Source organism: Piliocolobus tephrosceles, chromosome 14 (assembly GCF_002776525.5).
Source record: "Piliocolobus tephrosceles isolate RC106 chromosome 14, ASM277652v3, whole genome shotgun sequence".
In the NCBI taxonomy this organism is placed as follows: Eukaryota; Metazoa; Chordata; class Mammalia; order Primates; family Cercopithecidae; genus Piliocolobus; species Piliocolobus tephrosceles.
The window spans coordinates 25,202,064-25,227,925 of NC_045447.1; the positions used below are offsets into that span (position 1 = coordinate 25,202,064).

The following is a 25,862-nucleotide window of genomic DNA, read 5'->3' on the forward strand; positions in this document are numbered from 1 at the left end:
CCAGCCCCTCGGAAATGTCATTTTCACGCTGTAAAAAAGTTCGGGGAGCCGGCGGAACGCAAGAGGTTAATGGGAACCCAGTACCCTGCTGTACCCCCCCCAAAAAAGACTGATTTTTGAAATAAAAGTTTTCAAGAGCTGGCTTGCTGGAAGACTGGAAGGCTTACCGGGAATATTCTATTGCCCCTGCCACTCCTCCCCAAAAAACTAATGTAATAAAATAAAAGTTTGAAGGACTGGTCCCATGTCAGACAAGAGGGGTTAAGAGGACTCTAGCCCCCTAGCCAGATTGATTTTTAAAATAAATATTTGAGGAGCCGCTTTTATGTGAAATGCCAGTGAAACGGCTGTTTCTGCCTATCCTCGCCCAATTAAAAAATATATGTATATATATATATACATTTCTAAATAAAAGTTTGAAAAACTCATCCTACAGTAAGACAAGAGGGGTTAAAGGTTAAGGGGTATTAGCCCCCACCACCCCCCCACCCATATCCACTAGTCAGGTTGATTTAGAAAAGGAAAATTTGAGAAACTTCTATGTGAAATAAAATGTGAACCAGGAAATTTTTTTCCAACACCCCAAAAGAGTCAGGTTTTTTTTTTTCTACTTGAGCAACTGCCTCCTTGTGACTTGGGAAAGTTTAAAAGAGATTTTTTTTTTCTGTTCTCTTCCCCATTCTCCTAAAAAATAAGATTTTTTAAAAACTGAGAGTGTGAAGGACCTGCCCTATTATAGAGACAAGGAGGGATTGCTGGATCCATCCTACATCTCCCACAACTGGTTGATTTTTGGAATAAAAATGTTAAGAATTGCTCTTCTATGAGATGCAAGGTGAACAGAAATCCTTTTTTGCCCCTCCCCAAAAGAAAACTACAAGGGTGCTTTTCAAAAATAAAAACATTGGAAATTAAGAGTAAACAGGTATCTTCTCTCTGCCCCCACCTTCAAAAATCAAATGTTCTTTTTTGTAATGTTTAAAGAACTGGAGCAATATGATACAGGAAGGGTTACAAAAATATTTTCCCTACAACCCTCAAAAAAGTTATTTTTAAAATTTTAGGAAACAGAGGCACTGTGTAGAAGACACCTCCTTTCCCTAATAAGTTAAACTGGGAAGTTAGCCCTATATGGGAGACATGAAATTAAGAAATACAACTCTTGCCCCCCTTAGCAAACACTCATACACAAGAGGTTAAGAGGAGGCTCTGGCCGGGAGTGGTAGCTCATGCATGTAATCCCTTTGGGAGGCTGAGGCCAGTGCATCACGAGGTCAGGAGTTGGAGACCAGCCTGGCCAACATAGTGAAACCCCATCTCTACTAAAAATACAAAAATTAGTCGGGTGTGGTGGCACGCGCCAGTAGTCCCAGCTACCCAGGAGACTGAGGCAGGAGAATCGCTTGAACCCAGGAGGCGGAGGTTGCAGTAAGCCGAAATCACTCCATCACTCCACTGCACTGTAGCCTGGGTGACAGAGTAGGACTCCATCTCAAAAAACAAACAAAAAAAAAGGAGTCTTCTAACCACTTCCCCCAGACCCCTAAAAGTTGGAGATTCGTTAAAAATTGAAAGTGGCCATTTTTCTGCTCACCAACCTGGCAAGTATGTCCCTGCCGGAGGTTTGGCAGCCTCTGCCAAGGATGGTGTGCAGCAGGCACCAAGGGGAGTGGGGGCAGCTTGCGGAGCATGGCAGAGTTGGGTCTTGTGAGCCCTGAGCATACGTGCTGGCCAGGCAGCCTGTAGCCCACCTGCCCCTCAACCACCAGGTGGTTGGGGCCTTGTTACCTGGAGAGATGCTCCAGGTTTGATGTCTGTCTGGCTCGATCCTTGTGTGAAGGTTTCTGGGCACCTGCCTCAAGGCCGGGTCCCCGCCTCTGCCTAGTGGAGCCAAGCCTGATCTTAGGCCTTAGAGTAGAAACTAGATCCAAAATGACATGGGGTCTGTCACGACAGCTGAGAGCTGTATGGTACCAAGGAAAAACTCCTGCCCTGGGAGTCGGGAAAACTTGATGCGATATTCATTTGAGTGCTTACTATGTGCCAGGCACATTGTATCTAGAAAGACAGACACACACCATGAAGAGGAGAACTATTTGCAGCAGCTCTTCTCAAATGCTAGTGATTCTTGGAATCACCAGGAGAGCCCGTTCAGATTGCTGGGCCCCACCCCAGAGTTTCGAATTCATTTGGTCTAGGTTAGGGACCAAGAGTTTGCATTTCTAATGCATTCCCAGGTGATGCTGATGATGTTGGTCTAAGGGTCACCTTCTTAAAACCTTTGCAGTACAGTGCCAACAGTAAGGTGCTCAGTGCAGCTCAAGGAAGGGTCGCATCCAGCCCTGGTGGGGGTCAGTGAAGATTCCAGGAGGGTCTTAATTAGATGGCAGGTTCTCTCCAGAGCAGGGATTCTTAAATGGGGTCGTTGCATTGGTTTGGGGAACCAAGAACTACTCCTTAACCAAATGTATGTCTGTATGTGCATTTTGGGGGAGAAAATCTGTGGCTTTCACTCAAGAGCATCAGCGACCGCCAACCTGGAATAATCCACAGCCTGTCTCCAGGCACCTCTGGCCTATAAAATCTCATGGTCCTTCTCATCCTTCTTTTTCTGGAATCACTGCAAGCCCTTTCTGTTTCTCCACCACCCATGGGTCCCAGGAGCTAGGCCTTCTATCAGTACATCCCGACCATAGAGGCATCTCCTGCCCAGGGGTCTCAGCCTTGGAGAGTGCTTCCTTTCTTCATTCTGTACCAAATGGGCCATGAAGGGTATCCTCAGGGGACAGTGGCTGAGCTTGAAGTCTTCTGACAAAATCCAGTTTATAAATGAACCCACATATTTCCCAAACAACAGCAGAAACTATGCAATCACCCTGAGCTGTGGTTTGTCTCCATTTGAGAATTAACTGAGGGTACACCCACCATGTGGAACTTTTGGAGTGTCCTGAGGACCTGCCCAAGAAAGTGGCTAGGTACTGCATGAGGTGGCTGTGGTCCCATCAGATGCACTGTGGTCATATCTGGACCCCTCACTTTCGAGAGCAATGACACTGTGACCAGCATGGGGAAGCCATGAGAAGGGGAGGACCCCCACAAACACCAGACAAGCTCTGGGCAGGGCTTCGGGAGGAAAGGTGTGTGGGTGGAGAAGACAACATATTTTGTGATCACCCAGGGGACAAGACCAGACCTGCTCTATGATGGAGCTCTGTGATACAGTGTTGGAAAAATGACTATTGGTCAGGGGTGAGGAAGAACAGATGCTCACATCAGTGGAAGCGTGGTCCAGGAGGGACCCCCAAAGGCTTTCCCATCTTCTGAGGGTCTATGGTTCAACTCGGCATGCCTGAGTTTATCAAATTCTGGAAACGTTTTACTCCTTCCATGCCTAGCCCACCGCCTCCAGAACTATCATTATTACATCATTTTTAGAGCCCAGCCCCTGGGGTCAGTTCCCAGGTTACCTCTGGCTCTGGTCCTCCTCACCTGCTGTGTGGTATCCAGCAGATGGCTCATCTTGCCCCCACTTCTTCATCTTTAAAATGATAGGCCAGGCTCGGTGTCTCACACCTGTAACCCCAGCACTTTGGGAGGCCAGGGCAGGCGGATCACAAGGTCCAGAGATCGATACCATCCTGGCTAACACGGTGAAACCCTGTCTCTACTAAAAATACAAAACTTAGCCAGGCATGGTGGCACATGCCTGTAGTCCCAGCCTATAGGAGGCTGAGGCAGGAGAATCACTTGAACCTGGGAGGCAGAGGTTACGTGAGCCGAGATCAAGCCATTACACTCCAGCCTGGGTGACAGAGCAAGACTCTGTCTCAAAAATAAATAAATACATACGTACATAAAACAAAGTAAAATAGAATAAAATGATGCTAACAGTTTTATTTACATCATGGGGTGGTCTGAGGATTAAACGATGTAACCTGTAAAGTCCTTAGAAACTGTCTCATGTAGAGAAAGCACACACGTTGTCAGGTGGAATCTCTTCTGCCCCTCACTACCTGGGTGATCCTGGCCTCAGGGCTTCATCTCTGAGCTTTAGCGTCTGTCTTTGAAAAATGGGGATTCTAAAACCTACCAGTCTTACCAACACTCTTTCAGTTGTAACCAATAGAGAAGAAATCACGCTGAACTAAAAAAAAAAAAAAAAGGAAAATTAGAAGGTGGATCATGGTATCCAAGGGCAGGAATGAATCGAGGGGATTCAGAGCCAGGAACTAGAAAAGTTTCAGGACCTGGACTTTCTCTCTCCATCACTCTGGGCCACAAGTCTCTTGATATCTCAGTCCTAACTTCTACCTCCTTCCCACCATCTCTCCGGGTAGGGGAATCGTCTCTGCTTCCCTGGACACGAAGTCAAAATGGTCAGCATACCATTCTGTCAGTGCAGGAAGTACTGACTGGTGTCTCTGCACTCAATCCAAATTCAGGAGAGAGAATGGGGTAGGTCAAGTTTGGCTCAGGTGCCACCAGGAGCTGATCCTCTATGGCTAAAGATGGCAGGGTCACAAAACACACAGAGCCTCTTGAGACCCCGCCTTGAGAGAAGGGACGTGGTGGGCTGAGCAGAACCCTCAAATGTTCCTCAGAGAGGACTGCGAGGGTTCGCCGAGACTGGGGATGTGATGTGGAGGCACACCAAAGCTGCATTTCTTTGTGCTAACATCTGGCAACATTTGGGAAACCCAGGAGGTTAGGATGCTGAGGCTTTTTCTAGTAGGTGATGGGCAGATGTCAAGCATGTGTCACAAGCAGGTGGTGGGAGTTGCCTCGGAAGAAGTCTTTGGGTCCCAAACAAAACCTGGGGGCTTGGCTAAGATCTGCTGGGTAGGTCCTGGTGGAGAAGTTGCCTTTATAGAGAAACAGTCTGCTCAAAAGGGCATGGAAAAGAATGAAGGCAAAGACTTCACGAAATGGTGTTTTCGTCCTCAAGCTGAGTTACTTTTCCTTAAGCCTCAAAAACAAAGGAAATGCTCTCTTGTAACAGCCCAGCTAGGGTGACTTGGGCTTTCAAGTCTCTACACAAAGGGGGAAAAACCCACACGATCCGGTCTTAGAAAATTCCTTAGCAATTTATCAAACAAGTTGGCAGCATGTTCTTCTTGTTTGATTGACTACTTCTCCAAAGTGGGCAGAGAAAGTACAGTCACCCCCATTTTAAGGCTGAAGTGTCTTGACCCGGTGCAAAATTCCAGCTTTTGCTCTGGAATTTTTTTCTTTTCTTCCATTCCTCTACCTCCCCATCCCCGCACAGGGAGAAGTTGGGAAGGAGATGGGATCAACCCAGCAGCAACGTACATCCTCAAGGGGGGACCTTGCAGGTCATGGCAAAATCTCTAGAGAAGCAGGTACCTGAGGCCTTGGCAGTCCCCCAGAGAGGTGAGTCCAGGAGGGAAAACAGAGAGAACGAAGATCCAGGACAAGATACTGGCAAATAGAAAGAAAGAGATCAAACAGATCACCCAGATAAGGAATCAGCATTGAGGCAAAAATCTATGTAGCCCGTCCCAGGAGTCAACAATAAATGCTTCTTATGTTTCATAAACCTGTTCCATGGAGCCTGCCAGCCCATGAAGCCTGGAAAAGCCTGGCATACTAGTGAAGATCTCATCTAGTCTCTGCACTTAGACCTGTGCAGATTGTAACCTTAGCAACTATAAAAGCCTCAGTTTTTTTCATCTGTAGAATGGGCAAAATAAGGTACCTGACACCACAGGGTTATTTAAAGCCCTAATTCATGTTATGCACCCAACGCATGGTAATTATGATTACCATTCCAGCCCGTATCGACTTCGACATATATAAGGAAACTCAGGCTCCGGGATGGGATGAGGGTGGAGTAACCTCATTTGAGCAGGCCTAGACAGCCAAGAAGGGAGCAAAGTCAGCTTTGAAGGCAGCTTCCCCAAATCCATTTGGCAGTGCCCCCCACTGTGGCAGTAGTCCTGATTTTAATTCAGCTGGATCTCACAATGGCGATGGGCCCAGGCCATGGAAAAGAAAAAAAAAAGAAGAGTAAGAAAGACGGCAAGAGCTTGTCCTTTCCTCCTTTGTCATCTGGTGGCTCCCAAAGGAGGCTTTAATAATCCATCCCTTCTGCTGAGAAACACACTTGTGAATGCAATTAGCTCACAATGTGTCATAGTACAGGGCTCAGGCTCTGTCTGGACTCAGACCCAACTGGGTTCCAATCCCAGCTCAGTGCCTTTCCAGCCACGTGATCCTGAGCACATCACACCATTGTCTCTGAGCCCCAGTTTCCTTAACTGTTAAATGGGGAGAATAACACAGACGTGCATGCTTTACACGAGGGTTAGAAAAAGCAATGAATGCCAGCACACAGTATGTAATCTAGATAGTCGAGATGATGATATTAATGATGATGGTGATCTCGATGGCTTCCATCTGCAAAACTATCCAGTGGGCGGGGCATGTCTGGAATGACAACTTAGCCCTGAAGCCATCCAGCTATGTCCCTCAGTTATCTCCATTAGCAGATAAGGAGAGTGAGGCATAGAAAAGTAAAATGGAATGTTTCTTTCACCAGTAATTGGACAAACTGCCAGCATGTGACTCTTGATGGGATGCACCAACAGCCAACAGTGCTTACACAGAATTCCTGCCAAAAATGCATAACCCAAATCTAATCATGAGGAAACATCAGACAAATACAGATCGAGGGACATTCTACAGAACAACTGGCCTGTATTCTGCAAAAATGTCAATGTTATGAAAGACAGAGAAAGACCAAGGAACTGTTTCAAATTAAAGGAGACTAAAGAGATGAGTATGACAACTAAATGCAAAAAGTGATCTTGAATCACATTTGTTTTTTTTTTTTTTGGCTCCTGAATCAGAGTGGGAAAAAATTACTATAAAGGACATTTTGGGGACAACTGGTGAAATTTGAATATAGTTGTGTATTAGAGAATAGTATGTATTCATGTTTAATTTCTGAATTGATCATCATTTTCTGGTTGTATAAAATCATCTTCTCACTCTCAGAAAGTACACACTTTTGATGGAAAGGCACATGATTATCTGCAACTCTCAAAAAATATATACACATATGTATATGTCTATATGCATACATACATATACATAAGATAAAGCAATTATATGTGACTGAATTTGAATTGGTAAATTTGAACAAAGGGTATGCAAAAGGTCTTTGTCCTATTCTTGCAACTCTTCTATAATTTTGAAATTATTTCAAAATAACACGTTAACAAAAGTGAAATATTTGAAATGTTTGAAAAAGCTAGAAGCCTACACTGAAATTATTTTCATCAGAATGGAGTCTTTTCATTGTATATTCGACAGAAAAAAGATTGATTCATTGATCAGTGGCTTGTCCACATCAAAATTTGCTGATTATCTTTCTTCGTAACATGAATATGTTCTTTTGTAGTGTTATTCCCATGAGATCCAATTTTCCTAGGCAAATTTTATTATCTCAATTTTGTCATGCAGATGTAGGGTCTTCCATCAATGTTTAGTCAATATTTACCAGACACAGTGTTAGTCTTTGTGTTTTATTTTCTGTTGCCTATTTCTACTAGGTAAAAGTTATTTTAAGTTTTGCAATTTCCAATGTTCCCAGTAAGCTGTAATTCTTCAAACAGGTTTTTCCCCCCTAAAATCAATTTTGTTGTATATAGTTTAGAGGGATTCTCTAACCCTGGCCGGGCATCTGAATTTCCTGGGAGCTTTTGAAAAGTACAAGTTTACCAGCTTCTCTTCAATCTCAAGATTCTGATCCAGGCGGAATCTGGATATTTGTATTTTTAAAAGCTCCCCACCTCTCAGCTTCTGTGGCAGTCACTGGCCCATCACTTGGTGTGGTTATCACCTTGCCTCGTATTATTGGTTCTTAAACTCTTTGGGCCTTGCCATTCTATTTTAACATACCATTTTCCCAACTTAACTGTGAGGTCATTGAAGAAAGGGACTGAGCAAATGACTTCTTTATGGCCAGCACAGCTCACTACAATTATTAGGTAAGGCAGCAAAACAATATTAGTTGATTGATTGTTGGTGCAACCAAAACTTTGAATAGCAACATCAAGTTGAGAAGGAACTTTAAAAAAAATTGTGAGGCGGGCCACGGTGGCTCACACCTGTAATCCCAGCACTTTGGGAGGCTGAGGCCGGCAGATCACCTGAGGTCAGGAGTTCGAGACCAACCTGGCCAATGTGGTGAAACCCTGTCTCTACTAAAAATACAAAAAAGTAGCTGGGTGTGGTGGCAGGCGCCTGTCATCCCAGCTACTCGGGAGGCTGAGGCAGGAGAACCCGGGAGGTGGAGACTGCAGTGAGCCGAGATCGTGCCACTGCACTCCAGCCTGGGCAACAAGAGCAAAACTGTCTCAAAATTAAAAAAAAAATTGTGCAGGAATATATATAACACAATATTTACCATTTTAAACATTGTAAGTGTACAGTTCAGTGATATGAAGTGCATTCACATTGTTGTGTAACCATCACCATTATTCATCTTCATAATTTTTCATCATCCCAAACAGAAATGCTACACCTATTAAACACTAACTTCCCATTATCTCCTACCTGCTCCTGGCAACCACTGTACTACTTTCTATCACTCTATGAATTTGACTATTCTGAGCACTCTCATATAAGGGGAATCACACAATATTTGTCCTTTTGTATCTGGCTCATTTCACTAGCACAATGAATCTCAAAGATTCATTCACGTTGTAGTGTATATCAGAATTTCATTCCTTTTCAAGGCTGAATAATATTTCATTGTATGGCTATACCACATGTCATTTATCCATTCATCCATTGATGGACACTTGGGTTGCGTCTACCTTTTACCTATTGTGAATAATGTTGCTATGAATATTCATGTATAAGTATCTGTTCAGTTCTCTGCTTTCAATTCTTTTGGATAGATACTCAGAAGTCGAGTTGTTGGATCTTATGGTCATTCTATTTCTAACTTTTTGAGGAATCACCATAACATTTTCTACAGTGGCTAAAGAAAGACTGTTTTTAAAAGCTGCTTTAATAGAGGTAGAAGGATGATTGATCCTTTCTGAATTTCATGCTAACTCTGTTGAGAAACAAAATCCATACATCTATCTTTAGCAACCTTAAAGAGTCATGAGCAGTTACCCTTGCCCCTTTGTTCTGTGGGAAATTGATTGCATTAAAGGCAATTCTGCACACCTCCTCGAATGTGGCCCTTTTTGTCATGTGACTTTGCAGTTCTCACTAAAAAAGTAGACTCTATTTCCCATTCCTTGAATCCGAGTTTGGCCATGTGACTTTGGCCAGTGGGATGTTAGCAAATTTCACATAAGAAGAGACTTTAAAAGTGCTTGTGCAGATCAAACACAGTGGCTCACGCTTATAATCTCAACACTTTGAGAGACCAAGGCAAGAGGACTGCTTGAGGCCAAGAGTTCAGGACCAGCCTGGGCAACATGGTGAGACCCTGTCTCTACAAAAAATTTAAAAATTAGCCAGGCATGGGGGTGCACACCTGTGATCCCAGCTACTCAGGAGGCTGAGGTGGGAAGATGGTTTTAGCCCGAGAACTTGAGGCTGCAGTGACCTGTGGTCACACCACTGCACTCCAGCCTGAGTGATAGCATGAGATTCCATCTCAAAAAAAAACTAAATAAAATTAAAAGTGCTTGTGCAACTGAATTTGCACTTGCTCTTGCACTTATGCCTTCACCACGAGAATACAGTTGGCGCTCGTATCCATGGGTTCCACATTTGTAGATTCAACCAACCATGGATTGAAAATATAGTTAGGCCTATGATGGTTGCATCTGTACTGGGCACGTACAGATTTTTTTCTTATCATTAGTCCCTAAACAATACAGAATAACAACTATTTACATAGCATTACATTGTGTTAGGTATTGTAAGCAATCTGGAAATGATTTAAAATTTACAGGAGGATGTGCATAGGTTATAGGCAAATATGACACCATTTTATATAAGGGCCTTGAGCATCTGTAGATTTTGTTTTCTGTGGAGGTCCTGGAACCAATTATTCATGAATACCCAGGGACAACTGTATACCCAAGCTAGTCTGCTGGAAGAATAGGAGAGAAAGGTGAAACAAAGTTTAGTTATTCTAGCTGATCACCACATGTGTGAGCCCCCCGCCAACAGCCAGCTACCCCCAGAGAGTGAGAGAGCTCAAAGGAGACTAGAGGAACTATCCAGATTAAATCCCCAACCCGCAGACTCAAGAGCTAAGTAAATGCTTATTGTTTTTTGTAACTGAGTTTTGGAGGTGGTTTGTTACACAGCATTACTGTGGCAATAGATAACTGATGCATCTACCCTCCTCCTTTGCCAATATGCTGCATTTTCTGCACCTGTCAAAGGGTGACGAGACAAATAATTTTAGTGACTTCCTAGTGCTGGCATGAGAAGTAAATGCCAGAATTGGCCAGGTCTAGCATCTGAGCAGTTATAATCTAAAGGTGGATTTCTCTCTTCCTCCTTGAAGGTTACCCTCTTTTTTAGTTTATTGGGAAAGAGGGCTGTAGAGGGCATCTGTTTTCCATTCCCCCCAGTTCTGGCGACAGTGTCTCAATTTTTCTTAGAGAAAAAGCCTTCTCTCATGCTCAGTCTATGTGTTCTGGGTAGACTTGCTCTACCCCTGACTGCTGTCGGCAAATGACCCAGGCCTGGCCAGTCATGCATGCCATCCCCTTGGCAAGATGGTCATGTGACAGGCCAAGCCAATGAGATCCAGATTTAAGAGCTTGAATGGAAAGTTTTCTTTTCCTTTGCGATGACTCTGAGGATATAGTTTAAGCTTAGAGGAGCCAAAGGGCACCATGTGGAAAGAGCTTGCCTGAATTCAGCTAACACAGAGGAAAGCAGAGCCCAGCTATGGGAAGACACAGTCCCAATAACATGGTTAGAACCCCCAGATCCAGCCAGACCTGAAGCTGTACTTCCTTTGAACTTTTTAGTTATGTGAGTCAATCCATATTCTTTTTGCTTGCTTTGTTTTGTTTTGTTTCTGTTAAAATAATTTAAGGAAAGACTCTGTCGCTTGTAACTGGAAAAGTATTTGTCTTGCATTCCTCCTCGGTCACCTTCCTGACTGCATATTCCATCTCATAATGGGCTTCTCCACAGTGCTCTTAGCCCCACTGTTGTGAAGAACCACTGTGCTTATCCCTGCTGGATAACACTTGGGATTCCCAAGCTAAGGCCACCTGATAAAGTGACACTACTTCCACACAGGCTATAGGAATAGGGAGAATATTGGCAGGTCTAGGCTAACCAGGCATCCTAGTTTGCCCTGGTCAATTCTGGTTTATGCCTGTTGTCTCAGCTTATTTACTAATAGCAACCCTTTCACTATCTATAGTGTCATTGCTTGAGTAATCATTTATATAGTCAAACTTAGCAGGTCATACTTCCTTTTATTGTGTCATCCCTTTATTGTCCAAATAAAGCTGACTGGCAGAGAACAAAGATAGCTGGGACAACGTCAGCTATCCCACGTGCTCCTGCAATGTAACCTCATCTCTCTTCCTCAAGGGCTGCAATCTAATTCTCCTCCACTTGAATTTGGATGGACCTGCAACTGCTTAAACCCATAGACCACTGTGAAAGTGATAAGGAGTAACTTCCTAGACTGAGGAAGTCTAGGAAAAGACAAAGTCGCTTCCACTTTTTTCATTAGATTGCTCATACTTGGATCCCTGAGCTGTTCTGTAAGAAGTCCAACTTTCCTGAGACCGCCATGTTGTGAGGAAGCTAAGACATGTTGAGAGGCCACGTGTAGCCACTCTGTTGGGCATCTGTGGCAGAAGGACTCTAAGATGCCCCCCTCCTTACCCTCATCTCCTGGTATTCACACCTTTGCATAATCCTCTCCTCTTAGTGAGGGTGAGACTGTAACTTGCTTCTAATCAGTGGAATACTGTGAAGGTGAGGGGATGTCCCTTTTGTTACTATGTTACATGAGATTATACCTCCCATCTGTCTAGTGGACTCTGCCTTGCCACTTTTGATGAAACAAGTGGCCATGCATGGGAGTTCCACATGTCAAGGAACTGAGGACAGCCTCTGTCCAACAGGCAACCAGGAACCTTAACCCTCAGTCCAGCAACCCAAAAGGAACTGAATTCTGCCAACAACTATGTAAGTGAGCTTAGAAGCATATTCTTCTCCAGTTGAGCCTTCGATGAAACACTAGCCCTTGATTTTAACCTCATGAGCAGAGTCCTGCCCACCCAAAAAAGTCCTGCCGATACCCCATTATGTGGGATAATAAATGTGTATTGTTCTAAACCATCATTTGTGATAATTTGCTACTAATTAGAGAACTAATTCACAGTCTTAGTCTTTGAGTCCTCCCTGCTAAGGTGCCAGACATGTGAGTGAAGAGATGCCAGATCATTCTAGTCCCCAGCTTTTGACTCATCTCCCAGCCATTAAGTCCCCTGGTCCCAAACATTGTGGAACAGAGACAAGTCAGCTTCTCCATACCCTGTCCAAATTCCTGGCCACAGAATTCAGAAGCATAATAAAATGGTTATTATTTAAAGTCACTATATTTTGGGGTAGTTTTTAAGACAGCTATAAAGAATGAACCACTAAGTCTCTTTTTTGTTTGTTTGTTTTGTTTTGAGATGGAGTTTCACTCTTATTGACCCAGGCTGGAGTGCAATGGTGCAGTCTCCACTCACTGCAACCTCTGTCTCCTGGGTTCAAGTGATTCTCCTGCCTCAATCTCCCAAATAGCTGGGATTACAGGTGCCTGCCACCAGGCCCAGGCAATTTTTTTTTTTTTTGGTATTTTTAGTAGAGACAGGGTTTCACCATGTTGGCCAGGCTGGTCTCGGACTCCTGACCTCAGGTGATCTGCCCACCTCGGCCTCCCAAAGTGCTGTCTCAATTTAAAACTGTACATTAAATATGACCTTTTCATGATCCATGACATAAATGACCCCCCAGTAGCTAACATCACAGCTGGGTCTTCAGGTCCTTCGTGTTCCTTAAGAGCATCCAGGCAGTTTCCATGGACCTTTTGTCAACTGTTGTGCCATGGGTGTAGTCTTGCCCCTGGTTGCCCACCAACAGTAAATTTCTTAGCAATTTAGAGCTCCTATTAAAGATTTCATGTTATTTTGCTTATATGGATTTAATTGAGTTCTAGACAATGGCTATTTCTCTTTCCATTATTTGGGTACATGGGGATGGTTATGTTCTTTCAGTTTTACTCAGTTCAAATCTCTACCTTCTACCTGGTCCCAAAAGGCTCTGGTTAAGGACCTATGTCTACTGGGGAGAAGGACGGGAGGGATGGAGGGAGAAAAGCGTGGTCAGAGAACTCAGCAGGAGGATGGAGGTTAAGCTCTTGTCCAAATCGCACAATCTCATTTTTTTCTCTGGGATAGCAGAGACTCTTACTCAGGAGAAAGCACATCTCTGCACACACACGTACACACACACACACACACACACACTCCTTGTGCCTTCCCTACCATAGCAGGACCATGAGATTTTGATTTGCATCTGTTACTTTTATAAACGATGGAGTCTGGTGTGGTGGCTCATGCCTGTAATCCCAACACTTTGGGAGGCCAAGGCAGTCGGATCACCTGAGGTCAGGAGTTGGACACCAGCCTAGCCAACATGGTGAAACCCTGTCTCTACCAAAAATACAAAAATTAGTTGGGTGTAGTGGCATGTGCTTATAATCCCAGCTACTTGGGAGGCTGAGGCAGGAGAATCACTTGGACCCGGGAAGTGGAGGTTGCAGTGAGCTGAGATCACTGCCCTCCAGCCTTGTCAACAGCAAGACTCTGTTTCAAATAATAATAATAATAATGATAATAATAATAATGCAATACAGTCATGGCTTTGGAGATTCTTCAAAGAAATAAATATTTTTAACTGAGATTTTTCAAGTAATTGGGGATTACCTCTCTAAGTATCAAAACTTTTATTTCAATAATTTGGAATGGATATCTTTCTGAAATGTAGTGTACCCTTCCCTGCCTCTTAAAGAAAGGATAACATTATTCCCCCTGCCTTTCCTGAAATCTCACATTGAGCACTGCCCCCAAACATATTAAGATGAATTAACTGAGCCCAGGATATTGATACAATAGCGTGGGTTTTCAAAAGGAAAACATTGTCTTTCCCCAGATATTTTAGAGCTGTTGAGTATGCATTCAGTTCTTCAGAAGTCAATGTTTGACTATATGAAATGAGAAACAGTCCCTCCATGATGCAAATATATCCTTCCTACCAGAAGACAAATGTAATCCAGACGTCCCCCAGGCTTGATCAGCCTGTGGGTAGAAATGAGGTCACACTTTATTTATTTATTTAACAAATACTTACCTAGGGCTTGCACTGAGCCATTCCAAGTGCGTTAAGATCAACTGATGTTTGACCAAGATGCCAAGAACACACAATGGGGAAAGGATAGTCTCTTCAACAAAAGACTCTCAGGAAAATAGATATCCACATACATAAGGACATGAGACCCTTATCTCACACCGTATGCAAAAATCAACTCAAAATAGATTAAACATTTAAAAGTAGACCTGAAACTGTAAGACTACTAGAAGAAAATGAGAAACATTCCACGACATTGGTCTGGATAATAATTTTTGGGGGATATGAAACCAAAAGCATATGCAACAAAAGCAAAAATAGACAAATGGGATGACATCAAACTCCAAAGTTCCTGCACAGCAAAGGAAACAATCATCAGAATGAAGAGATAACCTAAAAAACAAGAGAAAATATTTACAAACCAAACATCTAATGAGGGGTTAGTACCCCAGATATGTAAGGAACTCAAGTAACTCAATAGCTATAAAATAAATAACCCTATTAAAAAATGAGCAAAGGGGCTGGGTGCAGTGGCTCACACCTGTAATGCCAGCACTTTGGGAGGCTGAGGAGAGCAGATCACGAGGTCAGAAGATTGAGACCATCCTGGCCAACACAGTGAAAACCCATCTCTACTAAAAATACAAAAAATTAGCCAGGTGTGGTGGCACATGCCTGTACTCTGGCACATGCCAGCTACTCGGGAGGCTGAGGCAGGGAGGTGGAAGTTGCAATGAGCCGAGATCATGCCACTGCACTCCAGCCTGGGTGCCACAGCAAGACTCTGTCTTGAAAAAAAAAAAAGGAGCAAAGGACCTAGACATTTCTCAAAAGAAGACCAACAAATGGGCAACAGGTCCATGAAAAAACACTCGACATCACTAATCACCAGGGAAATGCAAGTTAAAACCAGAATGAGATATCACCTCACACTTATTAGAATGGCTACTATAAAAACAAAAATGAAAGATAAGTGTTGGTGAGAACGTGGAGAAAAAGAAACCCTGGCACACTGTTGGTGGGAATGTAAATTAGTACAGTCATTATGGAAAACAGTATGCATATTTCTCAAAAAATTAATAACAACTATCATATCATCCAGCAATCCCACAACTGGATATAGATCCAAAGGAAATGAAATTAGTGTGTCAAAGAAGTATCTGCGGCCAGGCGCGGTGGCTCAAGCCTGTAATCCCAGCACTTTGGGAGGCTGAGACGGGCGGATCACAAGGTCAGGAGATCGAGACCATCCTGGCTAACCTGGTGAAACCCTGTCTCTACTAAAAAAAAAAAAAAAAAAAAAAAAACTAGCCGGGTGAGGTGGCGGACGCCTGTGGTCCCAGCTACTCGGGAGGCTGAGGCAGGAGAATGGCGTAAACCCGGGAGGCAGAGCTTGCAGTGAGCTGAGATCCGGCCACTGCACTCCAGCCTGGGCGACAGAGCAAGACTCCGTCTCAAAAAAAAAAAAAAAAAAAGAAGTATCTGCATGGCCATGTTCACTGCTGCATTATCCATAATAAGCAAGATATGGAATCAACCTAACTGTCCATCAGCAACTGAATGGATAAAGAAAACGTGGTAAGAAAATCACCAAGAGAGTAGATTTTAAGTATTCTCACCATAAAAAAGCAGGTGAGATAATGCATACGTTAAATAGCTCAATTTAGCCACTCTACATCATTTCAAAACATCATGCTGTATACCATAACTACATATACATGTGTCATTAAAAATAAATTAAAAAAAATTTTAAATCTAATCCTCCTAACAACCTTACGACGTAGGTATTATTTATTATCTATCTGTTTTACAAGGGAGGAAACGGAGGTCCAAAAGGTAAAGTAACTTGCTCAAGAACGTGAAGCTCATAAATGAATCTAGGTTTTGGACCCAGGAGCCCATCTCTGGAGCCTGTACTTATGTTTACTTTACTCTGTTGCATCTCACTGATGTGGATCCCCTACGTGCATGGTGGTAGTGTTTGAGTTGCCTTAGTAAGGTTCCCTCCTTCTCTGTTTATCACTATTTCCCAAGTTCCTGGGAGGTGTTGCACATGGGCTGTGTTCCCTTGGATTCTGCCCCAGAAGCGCAGGTCTGCCACTGCGTATTCTAGGCCTCTAACTATTATCACAACAATGCTATACAACAAACAACCCCAAAACTCAGTGGCTTCAAATAATGAGCAAGAATTTGGTTCACGAGTCCACAGATCTGTTGACATGTTCTTTCTGTCTTAGCAGGGATTGCTTTGTGTCTGGGCTTGGCTGGTTCTTAGCTAATCTAGGTTGACTGGGACAAGTAGGGCTACTTGATTCTGGTCCACATGTCTCTCATCCTCCAGCAGGCTAGCACGGGCACCTGCACTTGGTAATGGCAGACGAACAAAAGTAGACAAGCTCAATTGTGCAGACACTTTTCAAGTCTCTGTTTAAATCACATTTGCTAGCATCCCGTTGGCGAAGACAAGTCCCACAGCTGACCCTGAGCCAGACTGGTAGAATATGCACAATTACATGGTATCAGGCATGAATACAGGAAGGGAGAAAGAACTGCGACCACTAATGTGTTCAATCTACCACACTCATCACTGATTTTCATTCTTCTCAAAAAATATGAGAATAAAATTAAATTTCAAAATAAGAAATCATTTAGATAAAGCTGCCAAGATTCTATAAATTAAAACTGTGTTCTGAGACATGGTAATGAAGAAATCCAAATAAGGGGCAATATACACAAATGGTTTCTTTATAAAAGGAAAACAGCAGCATTCCGCTGTATCAGTAGGAAATGAAACTGAGAATCCAGAACTCAGCCTGCTGATGACCAGGGAGGCCCCACATTCTGGTGGCAAAGTGGCAGTCAGCAGGGTAGCCATTGTGTGGGCCTGGTGTCTGAGCAATAATGTTAGCACAGAAGTCACATCAGAGCAGGCCACCAGCAAAACTGACTCAGTTAGCAACTTCTTAGCATATCAATGTCTCATTTTGTTTCTCTGGTAAAAACCTCAAATATTGGATTGCCTGATTCAAAATTGGCCCCTAGGCAACCTCAGTTTTTCCAGGAGAGTACAATGAATATCTGTTTATTCCCATTCCTGGAAAGCAGGAACTGTCATTTTCTGGGCTCACACAGCCTGCACACATAGCCTGGTTATAATTCTTTCTCTGAGAAATGGGGGAGCCCTGTTAAGACAGCCAAGCTGGTCTCTAGACTTAGAGATCCATGGCCCATTGCTTCTACTGCATGAATCACTGGATATATCAACCTCCCTGAGATGGTAAAGGTCAGGACCTGTGGATAAATGTTGAAAAATCAGAAAAGCCTCAGTAGACAGTAAAATTTACCAAAACCAAAAACAAAACACCAAATAAAAAAAATGAGCCAAAGATCCTGGAGTACTCTGCTTTTCATTACAGGGACATCATGATGTTTATAATGGCAGCTCATTGCCTTAAAATAGGACTTCAATGGAGGAACAGGTGATTCAGGGATCCCTGGGCCCCTTTCCAGAGTGTGTGAGAGTTGGGAGGAATCTTTTCAATCCTTTGAATCTGTTTTGAGCATTTGCCATATACCAGGTACTTCATAAACAATATCTCACTTAACTCCTAAAGAATCCCCTATAAGTTCGAGCTATATACATCCCCATTTTACACATAAGGAAACTGAGGCACGAAGCTTCTGTGAAGGAAGTTGCCCAAGTCATACTCCAGAACTGGCCCTCTGGGACATGACTCTGTGAAGCTACCCATTTAGGGGTGCCCTTCAGACACCACCAAGCCCAGTGGCCTTCAAATTAGGGGACTCATCCACAGGGGACAATTTGCAAGGTACAGTCACCACACACAGTTTTTTAAGATACTCCATTTGTAGATTCTCAGCTTCCATGTGTACAATTTCCTAAAACTTACCTGCCTGAGGCCAGGCGGGTTCATGCCTATAAACCCGCACTTTGGGATGGTGACGCAAGCGGATCACCTGAGCTTAGGAGTTCAAGACCAACCCGGCCAACATTGTGAAACCCTGTCTCTACTAAAAATACAAAAATTAGCCGGGTGTGATCTTATACCACTTAGAATGGCAATTATTAAAAAGTGAGGAAACAACAGATGCTGGAGAGGATGTGGAGAAATAGGAATGCTTTTACACTGTTGGTGGGAGTGTAAATTCGTTCAACCATTGTGGAAGACAGTGTGGTGATTCCTCAAGGATCTAGAACCAGAAATACCATCTGACCCAGCAATCCCATTACTGGGTATACACCCAAAGGATTATAAATCATTTTACTATAAAGACATATGCACATATATGTTTATTGCAGCACTATTTACAATAGCAAGGACTTGGAACCAACCCAATGTCCATCAATGATAGACTGGATAAAGAAAATGTGGCACATATATGCCATGGAATACTATGCAGCCATAACAAATGATGAGTTCAAGTCCTTTGCAGGAACATGAAGTTGGAAGCCATCAGTCTCAGCAAGGTAACACAAGAAGAGAAAACCAAACACTGCATGTTCTCACTCATAAGTGGGAGTTGAACAATGAGAACACATGGACACAGGGAGGGGAACATCACACACTGGGACCTATGAGGGCGTGGGGGGTTAGGGGAGGGGAAGCATTAGGACAAATACCTAATGCATGCAGGTCTTAAAACCTAGATGATGGGTTGATAGGTGCAGCAAACCACCATGGCATATGTATACTTATGTAGCAAACCTGACATTCTGCACATGTATCCCAGAACTTAAAGTAAGAAGAAAAAAAAAAATAGCAGGGTATGGTGTCACGTGCCTGTAATCTCAGCTACTCAGGAAGCTGAGGCAGGAGAATTGCTTGAACCCAGGAGGCAGAGGTTGCAGTGAACCAATATCGTGCCATTGCACTCCAGCCTGGGTGACAGAGCAAGACCGTGTCTCAAAACACAAACACACACACACACACAAACATACACACACAGACATGCAAAACAACAACAACAACATCAACAACAAAAACTGACCTACCTGATAACTCCCATGAGAAGATGTGAACCTGGATTTCCTTTCTCACTTTCCCTTTCTCAGCTACCCTTCTCCCCTTTGATACAGTAAAGGTGTATCTCTTATCCATTCCAAACCTTACCACGAGACATTGCCTGGAGAGGAAAAAAACCTGAGCTGGGGATAGAGGGAGAGAGAGCACCAAACAGAGGGCTGAGGGCAAATGTTGGAAAGTAAACATTCTTTTAATCAAGACTCCCCAGACCCTTCCCCAGTCATCTCAGTGAGAGATGAATTTCCATTAATTTTACTTTTTGTGTTTAACAATTATCTAAATTTTAATAGTTGTATCCCAAAATTTATTGCATTGATATCTCAATTCAGAAAAATGTTTAATCTTTAAAGCCTTATTATCCCAGGAAATACAAAAATTCTGAAATTTTTGCCTATAAACATGTTTTTGATTTAGATACTATGACATGATGATCCATATGAGACTTAGCAGCAGAAAAAAATATGACATTCCTATAAAATTCTATGGGGGAAATAGAATGGAAATAATGATTTAAAGGAGAAAGAGGAACATTGTAAAATTTCTAACTGTTAAAGGAGAGTGTGTTCATCAATTTTTCAATGGATGATGGGGGTATAAAATTACTGTGATATTTAAATTCCATTGGATCTATTTAAAGGAGTGATGCTAGCAGTTTAATTTTAAACATTAATATTTATAATACACAGGATGTTACACCCTTTACAACTATTTAAAACCATGATGAAAAATTTAAAAAATAATTGATTATGTATTGTTTCAGAATGCTTTTGGTGGCACGTGAGCAAAAAACTGTGCAAAGGCCTCTGGTTTTGTCCAACTGCTTTTTTTTTTTTTTTTTTTAGATGGAGTCTCACTCTGTCACCCGGGCTGGAGTGCAGTGGCATGATCTCAGCTCACTGTAACCCCCACCTCCCTGGTTCAAGTGACTCTCCTGCCTCAGCCTCCTGAGTAGCTGGGACTATAGGTATGCGTCTCCACACCCAGCTAATTTTTGTAGTTTTAGTACAGATGGGGTTTCACCATGTTGACCAGGCTGGTCTCGAACTCCTGAGCTCAGGTGATCTGCCCACCTCGGCCTCTCAGAGTGCTGGGTTATAGGCATGAGCCACCGCACCTGGCCAGCTGCTCTTTTTACAGATGAGCCATTTTAAAGTCAGAGAGAAGAAAGGACTTACTCAAGGCCGTATGGCAAAATAGTACCTGAGCTAAGACCAAAGCTGATCTCAGGATACCCTCACAGGCCCTCTTCTTTTTCTTTTTCTTTTTCTTTTCTTTTTTTTCCAAATGCTAGCTTGCTGTATCAGGCTGAGTCTAGCAGGTCCCAGCACTCAAATGGGATGAAAGACATGCAAGTTCATCAAGTGTTTATTTACAGACCTGAGAGCAGGACTAGGGCAAAGCAACAGAGGTGGATCAAGCACCAGGGACTAGCAACAATGCAAAGCCATCTCCACCCCTGGGCCAGAACAGGTAGAGGGAAAGAGCACTTACCTGGACCTGATGAGACCTGTACCTATAGGAGAAGGCCCCCAACAGGACCTGTGTCTTTAAGGGAGGCACCAGGGCACTGCCAAACCACAGGTAGCTGCAAGAGAGCTAGGGGAGCAAATCCACCAACCTCTCTCTCCTCCTATGCTCTTTTCCTGCTGATACCTACATTGGTCAAATCAATCAGAAGCCAAAGGGCAGGGGAGCCAATTGTTACAGTCCTTAGAGGTCACCTCTTTGGGCACAGAGTAAGGCAGAGAAGGGCAGAGAGTCTAGAGGAGCAACCAGAGAATGTCCACCACACATTCCATTTTGAACTTGCCATTTGTACTTAAACAAAAAGAATAAGTTTCCTAGTCAAAAAAAAAATCGCAGCAAAACAAAGCAATCTGCCCTCAGAAGAATCAGAAAGCCCATATTTGTGAAGCAGGAGGAATTTCAGAGCAGTTTGGAAGGATTTTTATTTTTCATTTTGTAACTATGATATACAGATATCTACTTATTTTAATACTATAATATTTTGTCATCTCCTTTCATTGAAAACTGATCTTCAGTTTTGCAAAAATTGCCTGATTAAATCCTCACTCATGAATGCTTCAATAGGCTGCTATAAACTACAACTAAAACCCAGGAGTTGAGGGAAAGTCCCTGAGAAAAAGCAAAAGTTAATGGACACTTTGAACAGAAATATATTATCAAAGAGAATAACGTAAATTATTAATAGCCATATACTAAAGACAGGTTAATCCAGCTAGAATTAGATTGAAAGAATGTATGCAATTGCCATAATCAAAAATGCTTCCATACTTAAATCACCTTTCTAGACAACCTGTGTTCATGTTATAGAAAGAGCAGCACCCTCTAGGGGCAGGGAGTGCCAATGGTCTATGGCCCTTTCACTTGTGCTTTTTCCTTGTACCAGTAAGTGCATGGAGGTGGGGTGGAGGAAGAAGGAGGAGTATTTTTACGCCCAGTGCTCTTCCAAAAGAAGGCATGTGGGTGATGCACAAAGACCCTCAGCTGGGAAATGGAAGAGCCAGGTTCCTATTCTGACATGGTTGTTGATTCATTTTACATTCTTGGTTAATGTTCTTTTCTCCAAACTCAAGTTTTCTCTTTGTAAATATTTATCTCCAGTATCTCTTATACTTCAATTGCTTCAGCTCTAAAACTAGAAAAAACAAGAACAAAAATGTTATGGAGTTGTCTTGGGTACTAGGTAATACTTGTGAAAAACACTTTGTAAATTGTCAGATGCTAAAGCAACATAAGGGAGGCCACATGGCACAGTAAGAACACATGACCAGGGATAGTTAACTTGCATATAAAATTATAGCTTGAAATTTCAGACTTCTGGCTATGGTCTAGTAAGGAGTCCAGCAATATTTTCCCGAAAAAATACCCATAAAGCTGGACAAAATTGATAAAACAACTCTTTTACTCCTCTTGAAATCAACTAAAGTCACAAAATAATTCCAGAAGCATTTATGTTTGAAAAACTATTGAACTTTGGGTAAGAACGGTGGAAGTGTGGTGTCTTTACCTGGGGCTGATCCTAACTTCTACCTTCTTCCCAGTTTAGTTGGTGCTGAGATTCTGCCAGCATATGGCAGGCCCGTGAGGACAGACAGCTACACTTACTCAATTTGGAGCGATAGATACCCATATCCAGCAGCACTGGTGAAAGTGATTATCCTGGCATCAAGTGAGGAGGGAGGGCCAATGGCTCTACTTGTCTGATATTACAGTCATGGTTAAGGCAAGCATATTTCTGGCTGAGGGTGCACATATGAGCAGCAGAGACCAAAGACAGTACAAACAATATACACAATTCTGGCTGACCCTGAGGCTGGACACATGTGCATAGGAGACCCAGAAGGGCCTAGCTGAAATTAAAATGCTGGAGTAGGCTTAACAATGGCCTAAACTTTGAATCTATTCCCTTACCTACACACAGATTTCAGCACAAGACAAAATCCTTACTTGCTTGAGGCACTTCACAACCTATGTCCAATCATTGGCTGACTAGTGGGCTACACAGACACAGAGATGAGCCTTAAGAAGTCAGTCTTAAAGACATAAACAAGAATTAAAAAAAAAAAATCTGGGCAGAGCTATCAGCAGCTCCGTATCACTAGGGAGATAGATTTAACTCAGGTTACTAAACAATGAACAAATTTTAAAAAGAGCAAACCTTCAGGGTGGAAATATAGAATCCAGAGTTGCTACAATATAAAACTAGATTCTTCAGTTTTCAAAAACACCACCAACAAAAATGAGACATGCAAAGAAAGAAAATATGACTCAGGGTAAAGAAAAAGGGGAAATGACAGAAACTCCCTATGAGTGATTCTAGGTATTTGATTTATCAGACAGACATCAAAGCAGCTATTTAAATACGTTCAAAGGGCTAAAAAAAAATCACATTTAAAAAATTAAAGGAAAGTATGGAAACATTGAATCAACAAATAGAGAATCTCAATAAACAGATAGGAATTATTGAAATGAACCAAAAAGAAATTCTGGAGTTGAAGGTATAATAACTGAAATGAGAAATTCACCTAGAGGACTATAACAGAGGATTCAAGATGGCAAAAGGATCCATCAGTGAACTTGAAGATAAAAATTGAAGAAAAATGAATAGAGCCTTAAAGACTTTTGGGACATCAAATATATAAATACACATACAGTGGGAGTCCCAGAATGAGAGGAGAGAAGAAAAAGGAAGAAAAAATTTGAAGAAATAATGGTAGAGGGGCGTGCGACCGGCGTGGCTGGGCGCGGTCGGGCTGCCGGACCGAGCCCTGGCCTGCGCGCTGTGCAGCCGCCCGCTCTCCTTCCTGCTGCAGATGTACGCGCTGCTACCTGCGGCGCCGACGCCTTCCACCGTGGCATCTTCCTCTTGTACTGCCATGAGCCGCCATGCTGTGCCAGCATGCGAGTTTTTAGGAATCAGCTACCCAGGAAAAATGATTTTTACTCATATGAGCCACCTTCTGAGAATCCTCCCCCAGAAACAGGACAATCAGTGTGTCTCCAACTTAAGTCTAGTGCTGGTCTCTGCAGGGTTTGTGGCTGTTTAGACCCCAAAACATGTTCCAGATGCCACACAGCGTATTACTGCAGCAAGGAGCATCAGACCCTAGACCAGAAATTGAGATATAAGCAGGCTTGTACACAATCAGATTATTTGGACCATATAATTCCAGACCACGACTTCCTTTTTCCAGAATTTGCAATTGTAATAGAAGCAAAAGATGAGATTACACCTGAGGTTGTGGAAAAGGAAGATTACTCAGAGATTATAGGGAGCATGGGTGATGCACTTGAGGAAGAACTGGATTCCATGGCAAAACATGAATCCAGGGAAGATAACATTTTTCAGAAGTTCAAAACTCAGATAGCCTTTGAACCGGAACAGATTCTCAGATATGGCAGAGGTATTGCCCCCATCTGGATTTCAGGTGAAAATATTCCTCAAGAAAAGGATATTCCAGAGAATATCCTTTGTGATGCCAAGAGAATGTTTGAATTTCAGGTTATGCCTCAGCTGCTAAACTACCTGAAGGCTGGCAGACTGGGCAAGAGCATTGACTGGGGCATCCTGGCTGTCTTCACCTGGGCTGAGAGCTGCAGCTTGGGTACTGGCCCTACAGAATAATTTGTGTGGAAGCAGGATGTAACAGATACACTGTAAAGGCATCTTAAAGCCTTAAAAAACGTTAATAATCTTTTATACCTTGCAATTCAATTTCTGGGACTTCATCCTAAGGAAATAGTTATACCAAAAATAGAGGTGCAGAGATGTTGAAGCATTGCTTACAGTGTCTACATATTAGTGAAGCAAAAGTATCCAGTTACAAGGAATTAAATAAATTTTGGTACATCCGCAGTGGAAGTCTACACAGTCTTAGTTATACACACCTATATTGACAGCTGAGATACCATTATAGGTGGTATTCACGGTATGACCCTATTCTTGTAAAAATATTTGTATATGTATATGTGCACAGAAATAAATCTGCAAAGATGAGAAAAAAGAAATAATGATAGAAAACTGCAACTTCGAGAAAAAAATTAAGATAGCACAGAGGCACAACAAACTTCAAGTGGGATAAATACAAAAAGATCCACACCTAAACATATCATAGTCAAAGTGTTCAAAGACAAAGAAAATCTGAAAAGCAGAAAGAGAAAAATGATTCACTATGTACAGGAAAGTACAACACTTTTAATTCCTGATTTTTCATCTAAAATAATGAAGACCAACAGGACATATTAAAAATACTAGGAAAAAAGGCCGGGCACGGTGGCTAACACCTATAATTCCAGCACTATGGGAGGCCAAGGCCAGTAAATCACAAGGTCAGGAGTTTAACACCAGCCTGACCAACATGGGGAAACCCTGTCTCCACTAAAACTACAAAAAGTAGCCGGGCATGGTGGTGCACACCTGTAATCCCAGCTACTCAGGAGGCTGAGGCAGGAGAATGACTTGAACCTGGGAGGCAGAGGTTGCAGTGAGCTGAGATCATGCCACTGCACTCCAGCCTGGGCAACAGAGTGAGGTTCTGTCTAAAAAAAAACAAAACAAAACAAAACAAAAAAACAAAAAAAAAAATGAGAAAAAAAACCATTAAAGTATTCTATATTAAGCAAAACTGTCCTTCATAAATGAAAGCTAAATAAAGCTATTCCCAGATAAATAATAAATAGGCTGAGAGAATTTGTGGCTAGAAGATCTGCTTTATAAGATACTATAAACAGTCCTTTGGGCCAAAAGGAATTGACACCAGGTTGTAATTTTAATCCACAGGAAAAAATGAAAACCACCAGAAATAGTAAATACATAAGTTAATTTAAGAGAGTCTTATATTAACCTGTAAATGCTATAAGAAAATATAGCACCATATGGCACTCACACTATATATTTTTGTTTCATTCTCTTACCTTCTTAAA

At 42.5% G+C, this 25,862-nt stretch overlaps 1 pseudogene; it reads left to right on the plus strand.

The window, feature by feature from the left end:
- LOC111550359 overlaps positions 1 to 24,600 on the plus strand; it is a 25,078-nt pseudogene extending 478 nt beyond the window's left edge.
- Positions 24,601 to 25,862: the final 1,262 nt, after the last annotated feature.